Source organism: Electrophorus electricus, chromosome 2, assembly GCF_041902795.1.
Source record: "Electrophorus electricus isolate QZ-2024a chromosome 2, ASM4190279v1, whole genome shotgun sequence".
Taxonomy (NCBI): Eukaryota; Metazoa; Chordata; class Actinopteri; order Gymnotiformes; family Gymnotidae; genus Electrophorus; species Electrophorus electricus.
Genome location: NC_137498.1, coordinates 4,431,768 through 4,449,823, shown reverse-complemented (window position 1 = coordinate 4,449,823; position 18,056 = coordinate 4,431,768). Strand labels below are relative to the sequence as shown.

General features: G+C 38.4%; 7 non-coding genes across 7 annotated transcripts; all 7 read right to left on the bottom strand.

Moving 5' to 3' along the window:
• Positions 1-1,245: 1,245 nt before the first annotated feature.
• Positions 1,246-1,318, bottom strand: trnav-aac (transfer RNA valine (anticodon AAC)). Its single transcript has one exon. It is a non-coding gene; the product is annotated as a tRNA-Val (tRNA).
• Positions 1,319-3,511: 2,193 nt separating this feature from the next.
• On the bottom strand, positions 3,512-3,584 carry trnav-aac (transfer RNA valine (anticodon AAC)). Its single transcript has one exon. It is a non-coding gene; the product is annotated as a tRNA-Val (tRNA).
• Positions 3,585-5,775: 2,191 nt separating this feature from the next.
• trnav-aac (transfer RNA valine (anticodon AAC)) lies at positions 5,776-5,848 on the bottom strand. The gene has a single exon. It is a non-coding gene; the product is annotated as a tRNA-Val (tRNA).
• A 2,193-nt stretch (positions 5,849-8,041) lies between these two features.
• trnav-aac (transfer RNA valine (anticodon AAC)) lies at positions 8,042-8,114 on the bottom strand. The gene has a single exon. It is a non-coding gene; the product is annotated as a tRNA-Val (tRNA).
• A 2,191-nt stretch (positions 8,115-10,305) lies between these two features.
• On the bottom strand, positions 10,306-10,378 carry trnav-aac (transfer RNA valine (anticodon AAC)). Its single transcript has one exon. It is a non-coding gene; the product is annotated as a tRNA-Val (tRNA).
• Positions 10,379-12,578: 2,200 nt separating this feature from the next.
• On the bottom strand, positions 12,579-12,651 carry trnav-aac (transfer RNA valine (anticodon AAC)). Its single transcript has one exon. It is a non-coding gene; the product is annotated as a tRNA-Val (tRNA).
• A 2,193-nt stretch (positions 12,652-14,844) lies between these two features.
• Positions 14,845-14,917, bottom strand: trnav-aac (transfer RNA valine (anticodon AAC)). The gene has a single exon. It is a non-coding gene; the product is annotated as a tRNA-Val (tRNA).
• Positions 14,918-18,056: the final 3,139 nt, after the last annotated feature.

Here is an 18,056-nt window from a genome sequence, read left to right as displayed (position 1 = left end):
CTTCTGATCTTGAAATTTTAATTTTGCACAATGTGGAACCAAGTTGCAGAAGAAGACGTTGGGGATTTCACATGAGTTATAGTGCCAGATTTTGGAGTACAGGAATTGGAGAACTCAATCGGAGTAAGTAGGGAGTTCAAAAAATCTTTTCACTCTGCTGCAAGAAGGCCATTCGATTCCCTGATGTCTACTTCAAATACAAGAGTCAGAAACCCAAGAACCAACTACTGTTTCTGCTCAGCTTCAATTCAAGGACCTTTTACGTATAATGCAAAGGTGATGACCACTTCACTACAGAAATCATGCAAAGACTCCTTGATGCAGTATGGTATCAATGCACTTTCAGAACAATCTTTTCACCAACTCATACCCAAAACTGATAATGAGTGCAAGTTATTGAGTAAAAGAATGAATATAATTTATGCCAAAACCTTTCATATTTGCAAGTTCACAAATAGCTGCCATTTTACGCAAATTTAGTGGGTATGTTGGATGGCCTAAAATGCTAATAATGAGCAGATGTACCTAAAATTCAAATGGTTCACAAGTCCAATTTTTCAGAAATATCTGATTCAAACTTGCAGAAAAAATATTGGTTAGCTGACAGGAAACCCTCTAGTCCGAGCGACACTTCAGTCCAAACTGCTGGTCCTGGAAAATGGTAGGTTCTGTTCTGGCTTTCTAAACTTATGCAGCAGGGCCATGTGAGATCTTCACTGCTTAAGGCCATAAAACCCGAAGATCTCTTTCTTTGCAGTCCCAATAGTTGTGCTCAGAACCTCACTCCTCTCAATTGTACTTTGAAGTCATGAGCAGTATTGCCTTCTTTTAACATTTTGAATATAGTTAAAAAGCAGCTCAGCTGCAGTTCAATGATGGTGAGTTTAAGTTGATTTCCCTGTGCAGTTCTTTAGCCTCGCCTGCCCATGCTTCCCTTTGTTCCAACTATTTCAAACAGCAAAAATGGATGAGAAATGCTTCTGCACAGTATATAAGCTGGGACCTGTAACCTGGAAAGCAAATGCATTGACCACTACTCTAGAAAAATCAAGAGTGTGCAACATCTATATCAATCAATAATTATACCCCCAAAAGGTCTGGTTGTTAACAGGATTTATAACAAAATGATGCTGCAATTAGACAAGGAGCTTGGCGTCTCAGTCTCAGGACCTAAAGGGCAAACTGCAAAAAGAGAACCACTTCATACACACAACAATTGCCCCACTAGTGTGCTATCAAGATGGATGTTTCTGCCCAGTTTCGAACTGAGGACCTTTCGCGTGTTAGGCGAATGTGATGACCACTACACTACAGAAACCACTGTTAAAAGATTCTTTGGGCTCACTCTCCAGCTTTTGCTCATTTATGGCACTTGAAAATCATAGCTTTAAATCTGGCTAAGGAGTCTGACTTCTCAATCATTAGGATGGAAATTCTCACAACCCCACCAAAGTTCTCTTGTTTCTTACCATTTGAGGAACAGACTGTTGCTAACTAGGCATATTATGAAGAGTTTTACTTTATCTCTGTAGTTCCCTCATTGGCATATAGAGCATAACCTATTGCGCAAATTCTGTATGCTTGACATTGCCTTGCAAGCATTTTTTCTTTGCCATAGAATTGATGAAATTAACTTTTGAAATTCAGCTAATTAGCATAACCTCTGTTGGGAAACAAAATGAGAACACACTCACCAAAGTTTATGCTTCCTGTAGTAATGTTTAAGAAACTGGCTTGAATTGTCTTCACCCCATTAGGACGCAAAATTCAAACCCAGCAACCAATGTTTACTTGTTTCATTGCCTTTGAGAGACAGAATGTTACTCTCTAGGAATAATATGAAGAACTTTACCTGATCACTGGAAGCTGTTTCATTGGCATGGAAAGCAATCCCTAGTGCACAGATTCTGCATCATAAACATTGCTTTGCATGGATTTTAATTGTCAGGAGACTAGAAGGAATTTACTTTTAAGAATTAGCTAAGTAGCATAACTTATCTCTGTTAGTAGATCAAATACAGATGCACTCGTGGTGTTTCTGTTTTGTTTACTTTTGTTTGAAATACATGGATTAGCACACCCATCATGCTACAATGAGTTTTACATCATCCCTGTGACAAATAAAATCAGCCTTAAACACAGCTCCTAAAGCACAGTCCTTGCATCACCGGAGGACAAGCCTGCTGCATATATTGACTTTCTCGGTTTGCAAATAGAGCCCCAACAGAGAAACTACTCTTTATGTCCATACTAAGATGATAGTAATCTTCTGATCTTGAAATTTTAATTTTGCACAATGTGGAACCAAGTTGCAGAAGAAGACGTTGGGGATTTCACATGAGTTATAGTGCCAGATTTTGGAGTACAGGAATTGGAGAACTCAATCGGAGTAAGTAGGGAGTTCAAAAAATCTTTTCACTCTGCTGCAAGAAGGCCATTCGATTCCCTGATGTCTACTTCAAATACAAGAGTCAGAAACCCAAGAACCAACTACTGTTTCTACTCAGCTTCAATTCAAGGACCTTTTACGTATAATGCAAAGGTGATGACCACTTCACTACAGAAATCATGCAAAGACAGCTTGATGCAGTATGGTATCAATGCACTTTCAGAACAATCTTTTCACCAACTCATACCCAAAACTGATAAAGAGTGCAAGTTATTGAGTAAAAGAATGAATATCATTTATGCCAAAACCTTTCATATTTGCAAGTTCACAAATAGCTGCCATTTTACGCAAATTTAGTGGGTATGTTGGATGGCCTAAAATGCTAATAATGAGCAGATGTACCTAAAATTCAAATGGTTCACAATTCCAATTTTTCAGAAATATCTGATTCAAACTTGCAGAAAAAATATTGGATAGCTGACAGGAAACCCTCTAGTCCGAGCGACACTTCAGTCCAAACTGGTGGTCCTGGAAAATGGTAGGTTCTGTTCTGGCTTTCTAAACTTATGCAGCAGGGCCATGTGAGATCTTCACTGCTTAAGGCCATAAAACCCGAAGATCTTTTTCTTTGCAGTCCCAATAGTTGTGCTCAGAACCTCACTCATCTCAATTGTACTTTGAAGTCATGAACAGTATTGCCTTCTTTTAACGTTTTGAATACAGTTAAAAAGCAGCTCAGCTGCAGTTCCATGATGCTGAGTTTAAGTTGATTTCCCTGTGCAGTTCTTTAGCCTCACCTGCCCATGCTTCCCTTTGTTCCAACTATTTCAAACAGCAAAAATGGATGAGAAATGCTTCTGCACAGTACATAAACTGGGACCTGTGACCTGGAAAGCAAATGCATTGACCACTACTCTAGAAAAATCAAGAGTGTTCAACATCTATATCAATCAATAATTATACCCCCAAAAGGTCTGGTTGTTAACAGGATTTATGACAAAATGATGCTGCGATTAGACAAGGAGCTTGGCGTCTCAGTCTCAGGACCTAAAGGGCAAACTGCAAAAAGAGAACCACTGCATACACACAACAATTGCCCCACTAGTGTGCTATCAAGAGAGATGTTTCTGCCCAGTTTCGAACTGAGGACCTTTCGCATGTTAGGCCAATGTGATGACCACTACACTACAGAAACCACTGTTAAAAGGTTCTTTGGGCTCACTCTCCAGCTTTTGCTCATTTTTGGCACTTGAAAATCATAGCTTTAAATCTGGCTAAGGAGTCTGACTTCTCAATCATTAGGATGGAAATTCTCACAACCCCACCAAAGTTCTCTTGTTTCTTACCATTTGAGGAACAGACTGTTGCTAACTAGGCATATTATGAAGAGTTTTACTTTATCTCTGTAGTTCCCTCATTGGCATATAGAGCATAACCTATTGCGCAAATTCTGTATGCTTGACATTGCCTTGCAAGGATTTTTTCTTTGCCATAGAATTGATGAAATTAACTTTTGAAATTCAGCTAATTAGCATAACCTCTGTTGGGAAACAAAATGAGAACACACTCACCAAAGTTTATGCTTCCTGTAGTAATGTTTAAGAAACTGGCTTGAATTGTCTTCACCCCATTAGGACGCAAAATTCAAACCCAGCAACCAATGTTTACTTGTTTCATTGCCTTTGAGAGACAGAATGTTACTCTCTAGGAATAATATGAAGAACTTTACCTGATCACTGGAAGCTGTTTCATTGGCATGGAAAGCAATCCCTAGTGCACAGATTCTGCATCATAAACATTGCTTTGCATGGATTTTAATTGTCAGGAGACTAGAAGGAATTTACTTTTAAGAATTAGCTAAGTAGCATAACTTATCTCTGTTAGTAGATCAAATACAGATGCACTCGTGGTGTTTCTGTTTTGTTTACTTTTGTTTGAAATACATGGATTAGCACACCCATCATGCTACAATGAGTTTTACATCATCCCTGTGACAATTGAAATCAGCCTTAAACACAGCTCCTAAAGCACAGTCCTTGCATCACCGGAGGACAAGCCTGCTGCATATATTGACTTTCTCGGTTTGCAAATAGAGCCCCAACAGAGAAACTACTCTTTATGTCCATACTAAGATGATAGTAATCTTCTGATCTTGAAATTTTAATTTTGCACAATGTGGAACCAAGTTGCAGAAGAAGACGTTGGGGATTTCACATGAGTTATAGTGCCAGATTTTGGAGTACAGGAATTGGAGAACTCAATCAGAGTAAGTAGGGAGTTCAAAAAATCTTTTCACTCTGCTGCAAGAAGGCCATTCGATTCCTTGATGTCTACTTCAAATACAAGAGCCAAGCCCAAGAACCAACTACTGTTTCTACTCAGCTTCAATTCAAGGACCTTTTACGTATAATGCAAAGGTGATGACCACTTCACTACAGAAATCATGCAAAGACAGCTTGATGCAGTATGGTATCAATGCACTTTCAGAACAATCTTTTCACCAACTCATACCCAAAACTGATAATGAGTGCAAGTTATTGAGTAAAAGAATGAATATCATTTATGCCAAAACCTTTCATATTTGCAAGTTCACAAATAGCTGCCATTTTACGCAAATTTAGTGGGTATGTTGGATGGCCTAAAATGCTAATAATGAGCAGATGTACCTAAAATTCAAATGGTTCACAATTCCAATTTTTCAGAAATATCTGATTCAAACTTGCAGAAAAAATATTGGATAGCTGACAGGAAACCCTCTAGTCCGAGCGACACTTCAGTCCAAACTGGTGGTCCTGGAAAATGGTAGGTTCTGTTCTGGCTTTCTAAACTTATGCAGCAGGGCCATGTGAGATCTTCACTGCTTAAGGCCATAAAACCCGAAGATCTTTTTCTTTGAAGTCCCAATAGTTGTGCTCAGAACCTCACTCATCTCAATTGTACTTTGAAGTCATGAACAGTATTGCCTTCTTTTAACGTTTTGAATACAGTTAAAAAGCAGCTCAGCTGCAGTTCCATGATGCTGAGTTTAAGTTGATTTCCCTGTGCAGTTCTTTAGCCTCACCTGCCCATGCTTCCCTTTGTTCCAACTATTTCAAACAGCAAAAATGGATGAGAAATGCTTCTGCACAGTATATAAACTGGGACCTGTGACCTGGAAAGCAAATGCATTGACCACTACTCTAGAAAAATCAAGAGTGTTCAACATCTATATCAATCAATAATTATACCCCCAAAAGGTCTGGTTGTTAACAGGATTTATGACAAAATGATGCTGCGATTAGACAAGGAGCTTGGCGTCTCAGTCTCAGGACCTAAAGGGCAAACTGCAAAAAGAGAACCACTGCATACACACAACAATTGCCCCACTAGTGTGCTATCAAGAGAGATGTTTCTGCCCAGTTTCGAACTGAGGACCTTTCACATGTTAGGCCAATGTGATGACCACTACACTACAGAAACCACTGTTAAAAGATTCTTTGGGCTCACTCTCCAGCTTTTGCTCATTTTTGGCACTTGAAAATCATAGCTTTAAATCTGGCTAAGGAGTCTGACTTCTCAATCATTAGGATGGAAATTCTCACAACCCCACCAAAGTTCTCTTGTTTCTTACCATTTGAGGAACAGACTGTTGCTAACTAGGCATATTATGAAGAGTTTTACTTTATCTCTGTAGTTCCCTCATTGGCATATAGAGCATAACCTATTGCGCAAATTCTGTATGCTTGACATTGCCTTGCAAGCATTTTTTCTTTGCCATAGAATTGATGAAATTAACTTTTGAAATTCAGCTAATTAGCATAACCTCTGTTGGGAAACAAAATGAGAACACACTCACCAAAGTTTATGCTTCCTGTAGTAATGTTTAAGAAACTGGCTTGAATTGTCTTCACCCCATTAGGACGCAAAATTCAAACCCAGCAACCAATGTTTACTTGTTTCATTGCCTTTGAGAGACAGAATGTTACTCTCTAGGAATAATATGAAGAACTTTACCTGATCACTGGAAGCTGTTTCATTGGCATGGAAAGCAATCCCTAGTGCACAGATTCTGCATCATAAACATTGCTTTGCATGGATTTTAATTGTCAGGAGACTAGAAGGAATTTACTTTTAAGAATTAGCTAAGTAGCTTAACTTATCTCTTTTAGTAGATCAAATACAGATGCACTCGTGGTGTTTCTGTTTTGTTTACTTTTGTTTGAAATACATGGATTAGCACACCCATCATGCTACAATGAGTTTTACATCATCCCTGTGACAATTGAAATCAGCCTTAAACACAGCTCCTAAACCACAGTCCTTGCATCACCGGAGGACAAGCCTGCTGCATATATTGACTTTCTCGGTTTGCAAATAGAGCCCCAACAGAGAAACTACTCTTTATGTCCATACTAAGATGATAGTAATCTTCTGATCTTGAAATTTTAATTTTGCACAATGTGGAAACAAGTTGCAGAAGAAGACGTTGGGGATTTCACATGAGTTATAGTGCCAGATTTTGGAGTACAGGAATTGGAGAACTCAATCGGAGTAAGTAGGGAGTTCAAAAAATCTTTTCACTCTGCTGCAAGAAGGCCATTCGATTCCCTGATGTCTACTTCAAATACAAGAGTCAGAAACCCAAGAACCAACTACTGTTTCTACTCAGCTTCAATTCAAGGACCTTTTACGTATAATGCAAAGGTGATGACCACTTCACTACAGAAATCATGCAAAGACAGCTTGATGCAGTATGGTATCAATGCACTTTCAGAACAATCTTTTCACCAACTCATACCCAAAACTGATAATGAGTGCAAGTTATTGAGTAAAAGAATGAATATCATTTATGCCAAAACCTTTCATATTTGCAAGTTCACAAATAGCTGCCATTTTACGCAAATTTAGTGGGTATGTTGGATGGCCTAAAATGCTAATAATGAGCAGATGTACCTAAAATTCAAATGGTTCACAATTCCAATTTTTCAGAAATATCTGATTCAAACTTGCAGAAAAAATATTGGATAGCTGACAGGAAACCCTCTAGTCCGAGCGACACTTCAGTCCAAACTGGTGGTCCTGGAAAATGGTAGGTTCTGTTCTGGCTTTCTAAACTTATGCAGCAGGGCCATGTGAGATCTTCACTGCTTAAGGCCATAAAACCCGAAGATCTTTTTCTTTGCAGTCCCAATAGTTGTGCTCAGAACCTCACTCATCTCAATTGTACTTTGAAGTCATGAACAGTATTGCCTTCTTTTAACGTTTTGAATACAGTTAAAAAGCAGCTCAGCTGCAGTTCCATGATGCTGAGTTTAAGTTGATTTCCCTGTGCAGTTCTTTAGCCTCACCTGCCCATGCTTCCCTTTGTTCCAACTATTTCAAACAGCAAAAATGGATGAGAAATGCTTCTGCACAGTATATAAACTGGGACCTGTGACCTGGAAAGCAAATGCATTGACCACTACTCTAGAAAAATCAAGAGTGTTCAACATCTATATCAATCAATAATTATACCCCCAAAAGGTCTGGTTGTTAACAGGATTTATGACAAAATGATGCTGCGATTAGACAAGGAGCTTGGCGTCTCAGTCTCAGGACCTAAAGGGCAAACTGCAAAAAGAGAACCACTGCATACACACAACAATTGCCCCACTAGTGTGCTATCAAGAGAGATGTTTCTGCCCAGTTTCGAACTGAGGACCTTTCGCATGTTAGGCCAATGTGATGACCACTACACTACAGAAACCACTGTTAAAAGATTCTTTGGGCTCACTCTCCAGCTTTTGCTCATTTTTGGCACTTGAAAATCATAGCTTTAAATCTGGCTAAGGAGTCTGACTTCTCAATCATTAGGATGGAAATTCTCACAACCCCACCAAAGTTCTCTTGTTTCTTACCATTTGAGGAACAGACTGTTGCTAACTAGGCATATTATGAAGAGTTTTACTTTATCTCTGTAGTTCCCTCATTGGCATATAGAGCATAACCTATTGCGCAAATTCTGTATGCTTGACATTGCCTTGCAAGGATTTTTTCTTTGCCATAGAATTGATGAAATTAACTTTTGAAATTCAGCTAATTAGCATAACCTCTGTTGGGAAACAAAATGAGAACACACTCACCAAAGTTTATGCTTCCTGTAGTAATGTTTAAGAAACTGGCTTGAATTGTCTTCACCCCATTAGGACGCAAAATTCAAACCCAGCAACCAATGTTTACTTGTTTCATTGCCTTTGAGAGAGAATGTTACTCTCTAGGAATAATATGAAGAACTTTACCTGATCACTGGAAGCTGTTTCATTGGCATGGAAAGCAATCCCTAGTGCACAGATTCTGCATCATAAACATTGCTTTGCATGGATTTTAATTGTCAGGAGACTAGAAGGAATTTACTTTTAAGAATTAGCTAAGTAGCATAACTTATCTCTGTTAGTAGATCAAATACAGATGCACTCGTGGTGTTTCTGTTTTGTTTACTTTTGTTTGAAATACATGGATTAGCACACCCATCATGCTACAATGAGTTTTACATCATCCCTGTGACAATTGAAATCAGCCTTAAACACAGCTCCTAAAGCACAGTCCTTGCATCACCGGAGGACAAGCCTGCTGCATATATTGACTTTCTCGTTTTGCAAATAGAGCCCCAACAGAGAAACTACTCTTTATGTCCATACTAAGATGATAGTAATCTTCTGATCTTGAAATTTTAATTTTGCACAATGTGGAACCAAGTTGCAGAAGAAGACGTTGGGGATTTCACATGAGTTATAGTGCCAGATTTTGGATTACAGGAATTGGAGAACTCAATCGGAGTAAGTAGGGAGTTCAAAAAATCTTTTCACTCTGCTGCAAGAAGGCCATTCGATTCCCTGATGTCTACTTCAAATACAAGAGTCAGAAACCCAAGAACCAACTACTGTTTCTGCTCAGCTTCAATACAAGGAGCTTTTACGTATAATGCAAAGGTGATGACCACTTCACTACAGAAATCATGCAAAGACCCCTTGATGCAGTATGGTATCAATGCACTTTCAGAACAATCTTTTCACCAACTCATACCCAAAACTGATAATGAGTGCAAGTTATTGAGTAAAAGAATGAATATAATTTATGCCAAAACCTTTCATATTTGCAAGTTCACAAATAGCTGCCATTTTACGCAAATTTAGTGGGTATGTTGGATGGCCTAAAATGCTAATAATGAGCAGATGTACCTAAAATTCAAATGGTTCACAAGTCCAATTTTTCAGAAATATCTGATTCAAACTTGCAGAAAAAATATTGGTTAGCTGACAGGAAACCCTCTAGTCCGAGCGACACTTCAGTCCAAACTGGTGGTCCTGGAAAATGGTAGGTTCTGTTCTGGCTTTCTAAACTTATGCAGCAGGGCCATGTGAGATCTTCACTGCTTAAGGCCATAAAACCCGAAGATCTCTTTCTTTGCAGTCCCAATAGTTGTGCTCAGAACCTCACTCCACTCAATTGTACTTTGAAGTCATGAGCAGTATTGCCTTCTTTTAACATTTTGAATATAGTTAAAAAGCAGCTCAGCTGCAGTTCAATGATGGTGAGTTTAAGTTGATTTCCCTGTGCAGTTCTTTAGCCTCGCCTGCCCATGCTTCCCTTTGTTCCAACTATTTCAAACAGCAAAAATGGATGAGAAATGCTTCTGCACAGTATATAAGCTGGGACCTGTAACCTGGAAAGCAAATGCATTGACCACTACTCTAGAAAAATCAAGAGTGTTCAACATCTATATCAATCAATAATTATACCTCCAAAATGTCTGGTTGTTAACAGGATTTATAACAAAATGATGCTGCAATTAGACAAGGAGCTTGGCGTCTCAGTCTCAGGACCTAAAGGGCAAACTGCAAAAAGAGAACCACTGCATACACACAACAATTGCCCCACTAGTGTGCTATCAAGAGAGATGTTTCTGCCCAGTTTCGAACTGAGGACCTTTCGCATGTTAGGCCAATGTGATGACCACTACACTACAGAAACCACTGTTAAAAGATTCTTTGGGCTCACTCTCCAGCTTTTGCTCATTTTTGGCACTTGAAAATCATAGCTTTAAATCTGGCTAAGGAGTCTGACTTCTCAATCATTAGGATGGAAATTCTCACAACCCCACCAAAGTTCTCTTGTTTCTTACCATTTGAGGAACAGACTGTTGCTAACTAGGCATATTATGAAGAGTTTTACTTTATCTCTGTAGTTCCCTCATTGGCATATAGAGCATAACCTATTGCGCAAATTCTGTATGCTTGACATTGCCTTGCAAGGATTTTTTCTTTGCCATAGAATTGATGAAATTAACTTTTGAAATTCAGCTAATTAGCATAACCTCTGTTGGGAAACAAAATGAGAACACACTCACCAAAGTTTATGCTTCCTGTAGTAATGTTTAAGAAACTGGCTTGAATTGTCTTCACCCCATTAGGACGCAAAATTCAAACCCAGCAACCAATGTTTACTTGTTTCATTGCCTTTGAGAGAGAATGTTACTCTCTAGGAATAATATGAAGAACTTTACCTGATCACTGGAAGATGTTTCATTGGCATGGAAAGCAATCCCTAGTGCACAGATTCTGCATCATAAACATTGCTTTGCATGGATTTTAATTGTCAGGAGACTAGAAGGAATTTACTTTTAAGAATTAGCTAAGTAGCATAACTTATCTCTGTTAGTAGATCAAATACAGATGCACTCGTGGTGTTTCTGTTTTGTTTACTTTTGTTTGAAATACATGGATTAGCACACCCATCATGCTACAATGAGTTTTACATCATCCCTGTGACAATTGAAATCAGCCTTAAACACAGCTCCTAAAGCACAGTCCTTGCATCACCGGAGGACAAGCCTGCTGCATATATTGACTTTCTCGTTTTGCAAATAGAGTCCCAACAGAGAAACTACTCTTTATGTCCATACTAAGATGATAGTAATCTTCTGATCTTGAAATTTTAATTTTGCACAATGTGGAACCAAGTTGCAGAAGAAGACGTTGGGGATTTCACATGAGTTATAGTGCCAGATTTTGGAGTACAGGAATTGGAGAACTCAATCGGAGTAAGTAGGGAGTTCAAAAAATCTTTTCACTCTGCTGCAAGAAGGCCATTCGATTCCCTGATGTCTACTTCAAATACAAGAGTCAGAAACCCAAGAACCAACTACTGTTTCTGCTCAGCTTCAATACAAGGAGCTTTTACGTATAATGCAAAGGTGATGACCACTTCACTACAGAAATCATGCAAAGACTCCTTGATGCAGTATGGTATCAATGCACTTTCAGAACAATCTTTTCACCAACTCATACCCAAAACTGATAATGAGTGCAAGTTATTGAGTAAAAGAATGAATATAATTTATGCCAAAACCTTTCATATTTGCAAGTTCACAAATAGCTGCCATTTTACGCAAATTTAGTGGGTATGTTGGATGGCCTAAAATGCTAATAATGAGCAGATGTACCTAAAATTCAAATGGTTCACAAGTCCAATTTTTCAGAAATATCTGATTCAAACTTGCAGAAAAAATATTGGTTAGCTGACAGGAAACCCTCTAGTCCGAGCGACACTTCAGTCCAAACTGGTGGTCCTGGAAAATGGTAGGTTCTGTTCTGGCTTTCTAAACTTATGCAGCAGGGCCATGTGAGATCTTCACTGCTTAAGGCCATAAAACCCGAAGATCTCTTTCTTTGCAGTCCCAATAGTTGTGCTCAGAACCTCACTCCACTCAATTGTACTTTGAAGTCATGAGCAGTATTGCCTTCTTTTAACATTTTGAATATAGTTAAAAAGCAGCTCAGCTGCAGTTCAATGATGGTGAGTTTAAGTTGATTTCCCTGTGCAGTTCTTTAGCCTCGCCTGCCCATGCTTCCCTTTGTTCCAACTATTTCAAACAGCAAAAATGGATGAGAAATGCTTCTGCACAGTATATAAGCTGGGACCTGTAACCTGGAAAGCAAATGCATTGACCACTACTCTAGAAAAATCAAGAGTGTTCAACATCTATATCAATCAATAATTATACCCCCAAAAGGTCTGGTTGTTAACAGGATTTATAACAAAATGATGCTGCAATTAGACAAGGAGCTTGGCGTCTCAGTCTCAGGACCTAAAGGGCAAACTGCAAAAAGAGAACCACTTCATACACTGTTTACAAACAACAATTGCCCCACTAGTGTGCTATCAAGATGGATGTTTCTGCCCAGTTTTGAACTGAGGACCTTTCGCGTGTTAGGCGAATGTGATGACCACTACACTACAGAAACCACTATTAAAAGATTCTTTGGGCTCACTCTCCAGCTTTTGCTCATTTTTGGCACTTGAAAATCATAGCTTTAAATCTGGCTAAGGAGTCTGACTTCTCAATCATTAGGATGGAAATTCTCACAACCCCACCAAAGTTCTCTTGTTTCTTACCATTTGAGGAACAGACTGTTGCTAACTAGGCATATTATGAAGAGTTTTACTTTATCTCTGTAGTTCCCTCATTGGCATATAGAGCATAACCTATTGCGCAAATTCTGTATGCTTGACATTGCCTTGCAAGCATTTTTTCTTTGCCATAGAATTGATGAAATTAACTTTTGAAATTCAGCTAATTAGCATAACCTCTGTTGGGAAACAAAATGAGAACACACTCACCAAAGTTTATGCTTCCTGTAGTAATGTTTAAGAAACTGGCTTGAATTGTCTTCACCCCATTAGGATGCAAAATTCAAACCCAGCAACCAATGTTTACTTGTTTCATTGCCTTTGAGAGACAGAATGTTACTCTCTAGGAATAATATGAAGAACTTTACCTGATCACTGGAAGCTGTTTCATTGGCATGGAAAGCAATCCCTAGTGCACAGATTCTGCATCATAAACATTGCTTTGCATGGATTTTAATTGTCAGGAGACTAGAAGGAATTTACTTTTAAGAATTAGCTAAGTAGCTTAACTTATCTCTTTTAGTAGATCAAATACAGATGCACTCGTGGTGTTTCTGTTTTGTTTACTTTTGTTTGAAATACATGGATTAGCACACCCATCATGCTACAATGAGTTTTACATCATCCCTGTGACAATTGAAATCAGCCTTAAACACAGCTCCTAAAGCACAGTCCTTGCATCACCGGAGGACAAGCCTGCTGCATATATTGACTTTCTCGGTTTGCAAATAGAGCCCCAGCAGAGAAACTACTCTTTATGTCCATACTAAGATGATAGTAATCTTCTGATCTTGAAATTTTAATTTTGCACAATGTGGAACCAAGTTGCAGAAGAAGACGTTGGGGATTTCACATGAGTTATAGTGCCAGATTTTGGAGTACAGGAATTGGAGAACTCAATCGGAGTAAGTAGGGAGTTCAAAAAATCTTTTCACTCTGCTGCAAGAAGGCCATTCGATTCCCTGATGTCTACTTCAAATACAAGAGTCAGAAACCCAAGAACCAACTACTGTTTCTGCTCAGCTTCAATTCAAGGAGCTTTTACGTATAATGCAAAGGTGATGACCACTTCACTACAGAAATCATGCAAAGACTCCTTGATGCAGTATGGTATCAATGCACTTTCAGAACAATCTTTTCACCAACTCATACCCAAAACTGATAATGAGTGCAAGTTATTGAGTAAAAGAATGAATATAATTTATGCCAAAACCTTTCATATTTGCAAGTTCACAAATAGCTGCCATTTTACGCAAATTTAGTGGGTATGTTGGATGGCCTAAAATGCTAATAATGAGCAGATGTACCTAAAATTCAAATGGTTCACAAGTCCAATTTTTCAGAAATATCTGATTCAAACTTGCAGAAAAAATATTGGATAGCTGACAGGAAACCCTCTAGTCCGAGCGACACTTCAGTCCAAACTGGTGGTCCTGGAAAATGGTAGGTTCTGTTCTGGCTTTCTAAACTTATGCAGCAGGGCCATGTGAGATCTTCACTGCTTAAGGCCACAAAACCCGAAGATCTTTTTCTTTGCAGTCCCAATAGTTGTGCTCAGAACCTCACTCATCTCAATTGTACTTTGAAGTCATGAACAGTATTGCCTTCTTTTAACGTTTTGAATACAGTTAAAAAGCAGCTCAGCTGCAGTTCCATGATGCTGAGTTTAAGTTGATTTCCCTGTGCAGTTCTTTAGCCTCACCTGCCCATGCTTCCCTTTGTTCCAACTATTTCAAACAGCAAAAATGGATGAGAAATGTTTCTGCACAGTATATAAACTGGGACCTGTGACCTGGAAAGCAAATGCATTGACCACTACTCTAGAAAAATCAAGAGTGTTCAACATCTATATCAATCAATATTTATACCCCCAAAAGGTCTGGTTGTTAACAGGATTTATGACAAAATGATGCTGCGATTAGACAAGGAGCTTGGCGTCTCAGTCTCAGGACCTAAAGGGCAAACTGCAAAAAGAGAACCACTTCATACACACAACAATTGCCCCACTAGTGTGCTATCAAGAGGGATGTTTCTGCCCAGTTTCGAACTGAGGACCTTTCGCGTGTTAGGCGAATGTGATGACCACTACACTACAGAAACCACTGTTAAAAGGTTCTTTGGGCTCACTCTCCAGCTTTTGCTCATTTTTGGCACTTGAAAATCATAGCTTTAAATCTGGCTAAGGAGTCTGACTTCTCAATCCTTAGGATGGAAATTCTCACAACCCCACCAAAGTTCTCTTGTTTCTTACCATTTGAGGAACAGACTGTTGCTAACTAGGCATATTATGAAGAGTTTCACTTTATCTCTGTAGTTCCCTCATTGGCATATAGAGCATAACCTATTGCGCAAATTCTGTATGCTTGACATTGCCTTGCAAGGATTTTTTCTTTGCCACAGAATTGATGAAATTAAATTTTGAAATTCAGCTAATTAGCATAACCTCTGTTGGGAAACAAAATGAGAACACACTCACCAAAGTTTATGCTTCCTGTAGTAATGTTTAAGAAACTGGCTTGAATTGTCTTCACCCCATTAGGACGCAAAATTCAAACCCAGCAACCAATGTTTACTTGTTTCATTGCCTTTGAGAGACAGAATGTTACTCTCTAGGAATAATATGAAGAACTTTACCTGATCACTGGAAGCTGTTTCACTGGCATGGAAAGCAATCCCTAGTGCACAGATTCTGCATCATAAACATTGCTTTGCATGGATTTTAATTGTCAGGAGACTAGAAGGAATTTACTTTTAAGAATTAGCTAAGTAGCATAACTTATCTCTGTTAGTAGATCAAATACAGATGCACTCGTGGTGTTTCTGTTTTGTTTACTTTTGTTTGAAATGAGTGTGAGTGTGACTTTCTCTCTACATCTGTAGATCATCAAATATCTACTCAGTAGCTACTTTATAAGAAACACTGAAAACATCTAGTAGGAGTCCAGTTAGAGACGACATGTCATATATTTCTGATAACGTATAAGAGGCACTCCATGTTATCTGAACATATAAGGTAGAATTTGAACAATTACAATTTGCTGTTTAGACTGCCATCAGTCATAAAACCAAATCTTGAAATCAATGTACTATTGTGGTGCAGTTAAATCTCATGCATATCAGCTGCAGCACTCAGGCTGCTGCCCTGTTCCTGCACTGATATACACACCAGACCTGAGAGCTTCACCTGGTATAAATACAACACAAACAGAAACACATGGGAAATGATCTCCAATGAGAGTGAACAGTACAGAAACAGAGTTCATACTTATAACTGACCACACTTTTCTATTCTTGCAGAGGCTCCATATAAACCTGTAACTCTTACTCCAGTGGACACTGACACATCAAGTCCAACAGCTTCAACTAAACCTACTACAACAATGACATCTCCAAATGGTTATAAGTTATTAATTTCATCAACTACTACTGATGGTAAGATTAATTTATTTAATAGTATTCTCCAATCAACACCATAAGATGATTCCCCACTAAATACTACTAATACTGCTACCAATAATAATAGTAAGTGACATCAACAATTAATTTCTTAATGCAGGTCACTTCATATAGGATATATTTTGGGGCTACAATCCTGCACTTTTAAAAAATATATTTTTAAAAAATAATAAACCATTTGAAGCGGTAATGAATGGAGCATTTCATTCTGTTTGTCTAGTTGCTCAATTTCATAATATAAGCATATATTATGTGTTTGCATAACTGCGTAGCCTTAGTACTGAAACACCCGAGTAAAGATAAGCGTTGTTTTGTTGAACATTGTATTGTGATCAATTAGCCTAATTTTCATTTAAAATTGTATAATTTCTTAAGAATGTATTATTATTGTTGTTGTTTAGGTTGCATTTTGATCCTTAATGAGTGTTCAAATGACTTTGGATTATAACGAATACAGAGTGAGTGAATTGTACCTATGTGGAATGATTTACATGTATAGGTTATATTTACTTTATTTATTTAGATATTTTAATCTGAGCCTGATAACAAAATGATAGCATAAAGAGGGGGAAATGATTTTAAAATGTGATTTATAATATGAGACTATAATGTCATTTCAGCTGCACTTCTGTCATTGTTCTAAACAGCCACGGAACAGAATTTAGCGCTCCATTATGTCATAATGTGTGTCATTCTATTTCTGACCCCAGATCAGTTTATTGAGTGGATTTGCCGATGACGATCATTTTAGACAAAACATCAACAGAGACTACAAACAATTCTTCACGCATAAGAGGTACTGAGAAACGAAAACAAAACGTAAGTAGAATTTAGTTTTATCTACAAAGGCAGATACTAAATATTTGATAAGGGAATCGTATTATAAACAAGTAGCCAATATGCGAATTTAAAATGAGAACACACATTTTAATGATGGAGAACTTTTGACTGAACGGAGAACTAATTAGCGGGCTGATAGTGAGCTCCCCGCCCCACTAGTCACGTGGTACGGCCCGCCGCCTGCAGTGGGAGTTCATGGTCTTGTGTGAAACCACAACTATGTAGTCACACACACCTGCACCGGGTTATTCTCCTAATGTCTGTGTGTGTTTAAACCCCGGTTGGTGTGTGCATCCTTGTCGGTCTGTGTTCTCGCTAATGTTCACGTACGTGGTGCACTTTATGTTTGTAAGCTGTGTTCAACGTTGCTCATGTTCATCTTGCCTGTTTCGTGTGAGCGCCACTGTGTTCCTTATTCGTGTTCGTCTAATAAACGTCTGTCTACGTCAAGGGAGTTTGTGGGACCTGCGGCACTCGGGCCGTCTCAGCTGTTTAATTTAACGGACCGCACAAATATTTTAAAATGCGGCATAAGTGAGCAGAGAATGAACTAACTAAAAGGAAATGTTGTTAAATAAAAGGGGAAGTAGCTAAAAGTATTCGCGTAACTGAACTCCATTAGATGAAATGCGTTGACTGAGACAAGGGAAAGTGACTTCTGCGCTTGTTTTAGAAAAGCCTCTGTAAGACCACGAGTGTGGCCATCATGCACTGTCGGACAACAGGCAAACTTTGATTCACATTTTTAACATTTGTTGAAGAAATTGAGCTAAGGTTGGCCATTTGTTCTGTTATATAACTATATTAAACAATACAATCTATAGGCTTTGATTTCTCATTTCCATAGAGTTATGAAACTAGGCTACAAAATTAATCCTGTGCACAAATGCATGTAAAATAAGCCTTGTTTTATAGAAAATTGTGTTGTAATCAAAGCCTAATT